The following is an 11,207-nucleotide window of genomic DNA, read 5'->3' as shown; positions in this document are numbered from 1 at the left end:
TTCAGACTAGGGGGAGAGGGGGCGCGCGGCCAGCCCTGGCAGCCCCTTCCTCTGCTCCACTTAGGCCCATGAGGCCCATTAACCCCCCGGGGGGTTCCAGTAACCCCCCGGTGCTCCGGTTTTATCCAAAACTTCTCCGGAACGCTTCCAGTGTCCGAATATAGTCGTCCAATATATCAATCTTTATGTCTCGACCATTTCAAGACTCCTCGTCATGTCCGTGATCACATCCGGCACTCTGAACTAACTTCGGTACATCAAAATGCATAAACTCATAATAACTGTCATCGTAATGTTAAGCGTGCGGACCCTACGGTTCGAGAACAATGTAGACATGACTGAGACAAATCTCCGGTCAATTACCAACAGCGGGACCTGGATGCCCATATTGGCTCCTACATATTCTACGAAGATCTTTATCGGTCAGACCGCATAACAACATACGTTGTTCCCTTTGTCATCGGTATGTTACTTACCCGAGATTCGATCGTCGGTATCCAATACCTAGTTCAATCTCATTACCGGCAAGTCTCTTTACTTGTTCTGTAATGCATCATCTCGCAACTAACTCATTAGTTGCAATGCTTGCAAGGCTTATGTGATGTGCATTACCGAGAGGGCCCAGAGATACCTCTCCGACAATCAGAGTGACAAATCCTAATCTCGAAATACGCCAACCCAACATGTACCTTTGGAGACACCTGTAGAGCGCCTTTATAATCACCCATTTATGTTGTGATGTTTGGTAGCACACAAAGTGTTCCTCCGGCAAACGGGAGTTGCATAATCTCATAGTCATAGGAACATGTATAAGTCATGAAGAAAGCAATAGCAACATACTAAACGATCGGGTGCTAAGCTAATGGAATGGGTCATGTCAATCAGATCATTCACCTAACGATGTGATCTCGTTAATCAAATAACAACTCTTTGTTTATGGTTAGGAAACATAACCATATTTGATTAACGAGCTAGTCAAGTAGAGGCATACTAGTGACACTCTGTTTGTCTATGTATTCACACATGTATTATGTTTCCGGTTAATACAATTCTAGCATGAATAATAAACATTTATCATGCTATAAGGAAATAAATAATAACTTTATTATTGCCTCTAGGGCATATTTCCTTCAGTCTCCCACTTGCACTAGAGTGAATAATCTAGATTACACTGTAATGATTCTAACACCCATGGAGCCTTGGTGCTGATCATGTTTTGCTCGTGGAAGAGGCTTAGTCAATGGGTCTGCAACATTCAGATCCGTATGTATCTTGCAAATCTCTATGTCTCCCACCTGGACTAGATCCCGGATGGAATTGAAGCGTCTCTTGATGTGCTTGGTTCCCTTGTGAAATCTGGATTCCTTTGCCAAGGCAATTGCACCAGTATTGTCACAAAAGATTTTCATTGGACCCGATGCACTAGGTATGACACCTAGATCGGATATGAACTCCTTCATCCAGACTCCTTAGTTTGCTGCTTTCGAAGCAGCTATGTACTCTGCTTCACATGTAGATCCCGCCACAACACTTTGTTTAGAACTGCACCAACTGACAGCTCCACCGTTTAATGTAAACACGTATCCAGTTTGCGATTTAGAATCGTCCGAATTAGTGTCAAAGCTTGCATCAACGTAACCGTTTACGATGAGCTCTTTGTCACCTCCATATACGAGAAACATATCCTTAGTCCTTTTCAGATACTTCAGGATGTTCTTGACCGCTATCCAGTGATCCACTCCTGGATTACTTTGGTACCTCCCTGCTAGACTTATAGCAAGGCACACATCAGGTCTGGTACATAGCATTGCATACATGATAGATCCTATGGCTGAAGCATAGGGAACATCTTTCATTTTCTCTCTATCTTCTGCAGTGGTCGGGCATTGAGTCTGACTCAACTTCACACCTTGTAACACAGGCAAGAACCCTTTCTTTGCTTGATCCATTTTGAACTTCTTCAAAATCTTGTCAAGGTATGTGCTCTGTGAAAGTCCAATTAAGCGTCTTGATCTATCTCTATAGATCTTTATTCCTAATATGTAAGCAGCTTCACTGAGGTCTTTCATTGAAAAACCTTTATTCAAGTATCCCTTTATGCTATCCAGAAATTCTATATCATTTCCAATCAGTAATATGTCATCCACATATAATATCAGAAATGCTACAGAGCTCCCACTCACTTTCTTGTAAATACAGGCTTCTCTGAAAGTCTGTATAAAACCAAATGCTTTGATCACACTATCAAAGCGTTTATTCCAACTCCGAGAGGCTTGCACCAGTCCATAAATGGATCGCTGGAGCTTGCACACTTTGTTAGCTCCCTTTGGATCGACAAAACCTTCCGGTTGCATCATATACAACTCTTCTTCCAGAAATCCATTTAGGAACGCAGTTTTGACATCCATCTGCCAAATTTCATAATCATAAAATGCGGCAATCGCTAACATGATTCGGACAGACTTAAGCATCGCTACAGGTGAGAAGGTCTCATCGTAGTCAATCCCTTGAACTTGTCGAAAACCTTTTGCGACAAGTCGAGCTTTGTAGACAGTAACATTACCGTCAGCGTCAGTCTTCTTCTTGAAGATCCATTTATTCTCAATTGCTTGCCGATCATCGGGCAAGTCAACCAAAGTCCAGACTTTGTTCTCATACATGGATCCCATCTCAGATTTCATGGCTTCAAGCCATTTTGCGGAATCTGGGCTCACCATCGCTTCTTCATAGTTCGTAGGTTCATCATGATCTAGTAGCATGACTTCCAGAACAGGATTACCGTACCACTCTGGTGCGGATCTTACTCTGGTTGATCTACGAGGTTTAGTAGTATCTTGTTCTGAAGTTTCATGATCATTATCATTAGCTTCCTCACTAATTGGTGTAGGTGTTGCAGAAACAGGTTTCTGTGATGTACTACTTTCCAATAAGGGAGCAGGTACAGTTACCTCGTCAAGTTCTACTTTCCTCCCACTCACTTTTTTCGAGAGAAACTCCTTCTCTAGAAAGGATCCATTGTTAGCAACGAATGTCTTTCCTTCGGATCTGTGATAGAAGGTGTACCCAACAGTCTCCTTTGGGTATCCTATGAAGACACATTTCTCCGATTTGGGTTCGAGCTTATCAGGTTGAAGCTTTTTCACATAAGCATCGCAGCCCCAAACTTTAAGAAACGACAACTTTGGTTTCTTGCCAAACCATAGTTCATAAGGCGTCATCTCAACGGATTTTGATGGTGCCCTATTTAACGTGAATGCGGCCGTCTCTAAAGCATAACCCCAAAACGATAGCGGTAAATCAGTAAGAGACATCATAGATCGCACCATACCTAGTAAAGTACGATTACGACGTTCGGACACACCATTACGCTGTGGTGTTCCGGGTGGCGTGAGTTGCGAAACTATTCCGCATTGTTTCAAATGTACACCAAACTCGTAACTCAAATATTCTCCACCACGATCAGATCGTAGAAACTTTATTTTCTTGTTACGATGATTTTCAACTTCACTCTGAAATTGTTTGAAATTTTCAAATGTTTCAGACTTGTGTTTCATTAAGTAGATATACCCATATCTGCTTAAGTCATCTGTGAAGGTGAGAAAATAACGATATCCACTACGAGCCTCAATATTCATCGGACCACATACATCGGTATGTATGATTTCCAACAAATCTGTTGCTCTCTCCATAGTACCGGAGAACGGTGTTTTAGTCATCTCGCCCATGAGGCACGGTTCGCAAGTACCAAGTGATTCATAATCAAGTGGTTCCAAAAGTCCATCAGTATGGAGTTTCTTCATGTGTTTTATACCGATATGACCTAAACGGCAGTGCCACAAATAAGTTGCACTATCATTATCAACTCTGCATCTTTTGGCTTCAACATTATGAATATGTGTGTTACTACTATCGAGATTCATCAAAAATAGACCACTCTTCAAAGGTGCATGACCATAAAAGATATTACTCATATAAATAGAACAACCATTATTCTCTGATTTAAATGAATAACCGTCTCGCATCAAACAAGATCCAGATATAATGTTCATGCTCAACGCTGGCACCAAATAACAATTATTTAGGTCTAATACTAATCCCGAAGGTAGATGTAGAGATAGCGTGCCGACCGCGATCACATCGACTTTGGAACCATTTCCCACGCGGATCGTCACCTCGTCCTTTGCCAGTGTTCGCTTAATCCGTAGTCCCTGTTTCGAGTTGCAAATATTAGCAATAGAACCAGTATCAAATACCCAGGTGCTACTGTGAGCTCTAGTAAGGTACACATAAATAACATGTATATCACATATACCTTTGTTCACCTTGCCATCCTTCTTATCCGCCAAATACTTGGGGCAGTTCCGCTTCCAGTGACCAGTCTGCTTGCAGTAGAAGCACTCAGTTTCAGGCTTAGGTCCAGACTTGGGTTTCTTCTCCTGAGCAGCAACTTGCTTGCCGTTCTTCTTGAAGTTCCCCTTCTTCTTCCCTTTGCCCTTTTTCTTGAAACTAGTGGTCTTGTTAACCATCAACACTTGATGCTCCTTTTTGATTTCTACCTCCGCAGCTTTCAGCATTGCGAATAGCTCGGGAATAGTCTTATTCATCCCTTGCATATTATAGTTCATCACGAAGCTTTTGTAGCTTGGTGGCAGTGATTGGAGAATTCTGTCAATGACGCAATCATCTGGAAGATTATCTCCCATCTGAATCAAGTTATTATTATACCCAGACATTTTGAGTATATGCTCACTGACAGAACTGTTCTCCTCCATCTTGCAGCTATAGAACTTATTGGAGACTTCATATCTCTCAATCCGGGCATTTGCTTGAAATATTAACTTCAACTCCTGGAACATCTCATATGCTCCATGACGTTCAAAACGTCGTTGAAGTCCCGATTCTAAGCCGTAAAGCATGGCACACTGAACTATCGAGTAGTCATCAGCTTTGCTCTGCCAGACGTTCATAACATATGGTGTTGCTCCAGCAGCAGGCCTGGCACCCAGCGGTGCTTCCAAGACGTAATTCTTCTGTGCAGCAATGAGGATAATCCTCAAGTTACGGACCCAGTCTGTGTAATTGCTACCATCATCTTTCAACTTTGCTTTCTCAAGGAACGCATTAAAATTCAACGGAACAACAGCACGGGCCATCTATCCACAAACAAACATACATAAGCAAGATACTATCAGGTACTAAGTTCATGATATATTTAAGTTCAATTAATCAAATTACTTAAGAACTCCCACTTAGATAGACATCCCTCTAATCCTCTAAGTGATCACGTGATCCAAATCAACTAAACAGTAACCGATCATCACGTGAAATGGAGTAGTTTTCAATGGTGAACATCGCTATGTTGATCATATCCACTATATGATTCTCGCTCGATCTTTCGATCTCAGTGTTCCGAGGCCATATCTGCATATGCTAGGCTCGTCAAGTTTAACCTGAGTATTCTGCGTGTGCAAAACTGGCTTGCACCCGTTGTAGATGGACGTAGAGCTTATCACACCCGATCATCACGTGGTGTCTGGGCACGACGAACTTTGGCAACGGTGCATACTCAAGGAGAACACTTTTATCTTGATAATTTAGTGAGAGATCATCTTATAATGCTACCGTCAATCAAAGCAAGATAAGATGCATAAAAGATAAACATCACATGCAATCAATATAAGTGATATGATATGGCCATCATCATCTTGTGCCTGTGATCACCATCTCCGAAGCACCGTCATGATTACCATCGTCACTGGCACGACACCTTGATCTCCATCGTAGCATCGTTGTCGTCTCGCCAATCTTATGCTTCCATGACTATTGCTACCGCTTAGTGATAAAGTAAAGCATTACATCGCGATTGCATTGCATACAATAAAGCGACAACCATATGGCTCCTGCCAGTTGCCGATAACTCGGTTACAAAACATGATCATCTCACACAATAAAATTTAGTATCATGTCCTGACCATATCACATCACAACATGCCCTGCAAAAACAAGTTAGACGTCCTCTACTTTGTTGTTGCAAGTTTTACATGGCTGCTACGGGCTTAAGCAAGAACCAATCTTACCTACGCATCAAAACCACAACGATAGTTTGTCTAGTTGATGCCGTTTTAACCTTCGTAAGGACCGGGCGTAGCCACACTTGGTTCAACTAAAGTTGGAGAAACAGTCACCCGCAAGCCACCTTTGTGCAAAGCACGTCGGGAGAACCGGTCTCGCGTAAGCGTACGCGTAATGTCGGTCCTAGCCACTTCATCCAACAATACCGCCGAACCAAAGTATGACATGCTGGTAGGCAGTATGACTTATATCGCCCACAACTCACTTGTGTTCTACTCGTGCATATAACATCAAACCATAAAACCTAGGCTCGGATGCCACTGTTGGGGAATGTAGTAATTTCAAAAAATTTCCTACGCACACACAAGATCATGGTGATGCATAGCAACGAGAGGGGAGAGTGTTGTCTACATACCCTCATAGACCGAAGCAGAAGCATTGACACAACGTAGAGGAAGTAGTCGTACGTCTTCCCGATCTGACCGATCCAAGCACCGTTACTCTGGCACCTCCGAGTTCTTAGCACACGTACAGCTCGATGACGCTCCCCGGGCTCCGATCCAGCAAAGCTTCGGGGATGAGTTCCGTCAGCACAACGGCGTGGTGTCGATGATGATGTTCTACCGATGCAGGGCTTCGCCTAAGCACTACAACAATATGACCGAAGTGGAATATGGTGGAAGGGGGCACCGCACACGGCTAAGGAGCGTTCACGAGGATCAACTTGTGTGTTCTAGGGTGCCCCCTGCCTCCGTATATAAAGGATCCAGGGGGGGTGCGGCCGGCCCTAGAGGAGGCGCGCAGGAGGAGTCCTACTCCTACCGGGAGTAGGACTCCCCTCCCTTTCCTTGTCCAAGTAGGAGAGGTGGAAGAAGAGAAGGAAAAAGGGGGGCGCCGCCCCTCCCTCCTTGTCCAATTCAGACTAGGGGGAGAGGGGGCACGCGGCCTGCCCTGGCAGCCCCTTCCTCTTCTCCACTTTAGGCCCATGAGGCCCATTAACCCCCCGGGGGGTTCCAGTAAACCCCCGGTGCTCCGGTTTTATCCGAAACTTCTCCAGAACGCTTCCGGTGTCCGAATATAGTCGTCCAATATATCAATCTTTATGTCTCGACCATTTCAAGACTCCTCGTCATGTCCGTGATCACATCCGGGACTCCGAACTAACTTCGGTACATCAAAATGCATAAACTCATAATAACTGTCATCGTAACGTTAAGCGTGCGGACCCTACGGTTCGAGAACAATGTAGACATGACTAAGACAAATCTCCGGTCAATAACCAACACCGGGGCCTGGATGCCCATAATGGCTCCTACATATTCTACGAAGATCTTTATCGGTCAGACCGCATAACAACATACGTTGTTCCCTTTGTCATCGGTATGTTACTTGCCTGAGATTCGATCATCGGTATCCAATACCTAGTTCAATCTCGTTACCGGCAAGTCTCTTTACTCGTTCTGTAATGCATCATCTCGCAACTAACTCATTAGTTGCAATGCTTGCAAGGCTTATGTGATGTGCATTACCGAGAGGGCCCAGAGATACCTCTCCGACAATCGGAGTGACAAATCCTAATCTCGAAATACGCCAACCCAACATGTACCTCTGGAGACACCTGTAGAGCACCTTTATAATCACCCATTTACGTTGTGACGTTTGGTAGCACACAAAGTGTTCCTCCGGCAAACGGGAGTTGCATAATCTCATAGTCATTGGAACATGTATAAGTCATGAAGAAAGCAATAGCAACATACTAAACGATCGGGTGCTAAGCTAATGGAATGGGTCATGTCAATCAGATCATTCACCTAATGATGTGATCTCATTAATCAAATAACAACTCTTTGTTTATGGTTAGGAAACATAACCATCTTTGATTAACGAGCTAGTCAAGTAGAGGCATACTAGTGGCACTCTGTTTGTCTTTGTATTCACACATGTATTATGTTTCCGTTTAATACAATTCTAGCATGAATAATAAACATTTATCATGATATAAGGAAATAAATAATAACTTTATTATTGCCTCTAGGGCATATTTCCTTCAAGGCATCGCCGAGCCGTACTCCGTGACGCTTGTTTCTCCCAAGAGGCGTTTGATAAATGGTCTAGCCAGAGCCACGGAAATATGCGTATAAATGGTCTAGCCAGAGCCAAGGCATCTTCAAGGCATCTTCAACTCAGGATATGCGTATATCCATGCAGCTCAAAATGGTCTAGCCAGAGCCACGGACCAGTATGTAAAGGATATATGGGTAAGAAAAATTGATGGTTATATATATCAGTAGCCCCTGAGACTTGAAACAGTTAGAATAACTGATTTAAGGATCATAACGTGAGTAGGTTCTTGCAGAGAAGAATACCCAATTATCTCAGGAGCTGGAAAAGTGCAAGGCCCAGCTACGGGCCGCATTTGCCGCAGTGAAGGAGTCTGAGAAGGCCTCCTCTGGTAACACTTGTTTCAAAGAATGATATGTACCATATAAAGTGCAGTATGCCTGCAAATCTGACAATAAATATTGCAGATGATGCCGGAGTGAATCTGGATGAGCAACATGTCGTACACCAGCTAAAGGCTGGTCAGCGTGTGCTTACAAAAGTTAGGCAGGTGAAAAACGATCTCTAGGATGCCAATACCCAGCTGAGCGTAGAACTAAAGGATGTTCGCGCACAGCTGTCGGACTGTGTGAAGGAGAATAAGTGGCTTCGACGCGGCATTTTCAGTAAGTGCTTGAGCGAACTTGTTAAAAAGAGTTCGGCGAAGAAGCCGGCTAACAGAGTTATGTCTGTAGGTATGCTGACGGGTCGTCCCACGGATGAGATGCCCGGGTCTGCGGGTGATCTTCTACCAGAGCTCTCACAACTGCACGAACAAGTTCGGCAGGTGATGCAAGGCATTGCCCAGGCCTTGTGGCCATCCGTCTCCCTGCCCGAAGGCCTTGGAGAGATTGCAGAGAAGCTCAAGGGAGCGCGGCGGCGCTTCCGATTATGGAAGATATCGGCCTGCCGTCAAGGTGCCAAGGAAGCCTGGGCCATGGTGAAGACGCTGTATACCAAGGCTGACCCAAACCACATGGCCGAGGTCGGACCTGTGGGGCCTGATGGGAAAGAGATCCCCGCTAGCTTAGTGTATGGGCAAGTAGAATTAGCCACAAAGTATTCTCAATAGGATTGTAGGCTAGACAGCCTGTTGGATGGTATACAAGAGAAATTCAGTCAGTCTAAGTGACTATGTAATTAAAGTGACATGTATAATGCCTTCTAGCCGGATTGTAAATCATTTGTCATGGCGGACCTTTTCGCTTCAACCTCGAGACCCGATAGTCCGGAGTGTATCCGAATACCCGCTTAGTTATATAAGAACCGGGGCATGCGTGGAAACCAGGCATAGGGGTCATTAGTGCTTGAACAGACAAGTACCCAACTAGTTATGTTATATTACATGGGTAGTAAGAAACATCTTCCAGGGAGAATAGTTCCGTTAAGGGTTCCTTTCCCTGGGTACGCATGCCCTAAAGTGCATGTCCGGACTGCGAAAAGAGACGCGGGGAAAAACATCTGGGGCACATATGGAAAATAAATAAAAATCATCTTTTGTTCACCGACCGAATATTCCCTTAAGAACGCCAGCTTTCGGCTTCACCCAGTCTGAGGTACACATCCGGTTGACCCGGCAGTAACAATCGCAGAGGTGGTGCCCTTATGCCCTAGCCGAATTAATGGGAACGTAGGGCATAAATACAAGAGCCAGGCAACGCAGCTTGGCCAAAACTTAAGTCATATCGATGCATATAATGGTGAAGAAAAGGTACATGCGGAAGAATGACACATGTGCGGGGCATGAAGCCCAGATAAATAGGTAAGCTTCTGTGTGAGAAGCCCCCAGGTATAATGAGCGCGGTTAGCGCGTCAATAGTGTGCGAGCAAGGCACAAGTTGGCCCTTGAAGGCCTTGAGAAAAGGTAAAAAGGAAAGAAAGAGAGAAAAGAAAGATAATGTATATGCCAAAAATGGACAGAGGAAGGAGACGAACATAGAGTCTGGCGTTAGGCGTAGAATCTTCGGAGCCTGGCTGCGTTCCATGGGTGCGGCTCCAGTCTACTATCCGCTGCATCCCGCAGACGGTATGCTCCATCGGTCAGAACTTGGTCAATAATGAAGGGACCTTCCCATTTGGGCTCGAGCTTGGTCTTTTTCTTCTCCGGCAGGCGTAGAACTAGCTCGCCAACATTATAAGTTTTGGCCCATACTTCTCTGCTTTGATATCTTCGAGCCTGTTGCTGATAGAATGCAGAACGGGCTTTTGCCACGTCGCGCTCCTCCTCCAGGGTGTCCAGACTGTCCTGCCGATCGAGCTTGGCTTCTCTTTCTTTGTACATGCGCACTCGAGGTGAGTCATGAATTATATCGCAGGGCAGAACCGCCTCTGCGCCGTACACCATAAAAAAGGTGTGTGTCCGGTAGTGCGATTCCGCGTGGTCCGCAGCCCCCCGAGTACGGAGTTGAGCTCCTCTACCTAGTGCGTGTTAGATTCCTTTAAGGACCGCACTAATCTGGGTTTGATGCCACTCATGATAAGACCATTTGCTCGCTCGACTTGACCGTTAGTTTGTGGGTGATAGACAGAGGCATAATCGAGCTTGATGCCCATGTTGCTGCACCAGAGTTTTACCTCGTCGGCCGTGAAGTTTGAGCCGTTGTCAGTGATGATGCTGGCGGGGACGCCATCACGGTGTACAACCTCGGATATGAAGTCTATCACCGGTCCGGATTCGGCCGTTTTAACCGGTTTGGCTTCTATCCATTTGGTGAATTTATCCACCATGACCAGTAGGTATTTTTTTCTTATGGGTTCCCCCTTTAAGGGGTCCAACCATGTCAAGCCCCTAGACCGCAAAGGTCCAGGTAATGGGGATTGTTTGGAGGGCGGTGGGTGGCATATAGCTTTGGTTTGCAAAAAGCTGGCAACCAATGCATCGTTGGACCAAGTCCTGTGCATCTGCCCGGGCCGTCGGCCAATAAAAACCTGTACGGAAGGCCTTGCTTACAAGGGGCCGGGCTACGGCGTGGTGGCCGCCTAGTCCGCCGTGAATTTCTGCCAAAAGCTTCCGCCCTTCCTCTTCGGAGATGCAC

The sequence above is a fragment of the Triticum urartu genome, chromosome 7A (genome assembly GCF_056163025.1).
Source record: "Triticum urartu cultivar PI428250 chromosome 7A, HENAU_Tu73, whole genome shotgun sequence".
Taxonomy (NCBI): domain Eukaryota; kingdom Viridiplantae; phylum Streptophyta; class Magnoliopsida; order Poales; family Poaceae; genus Triticum; species Triticum urartu.
The sequence above is the reverse complement of the archived record's forward strand: the minus strand, read 5'-3'. Positions refer to the sequence as shown.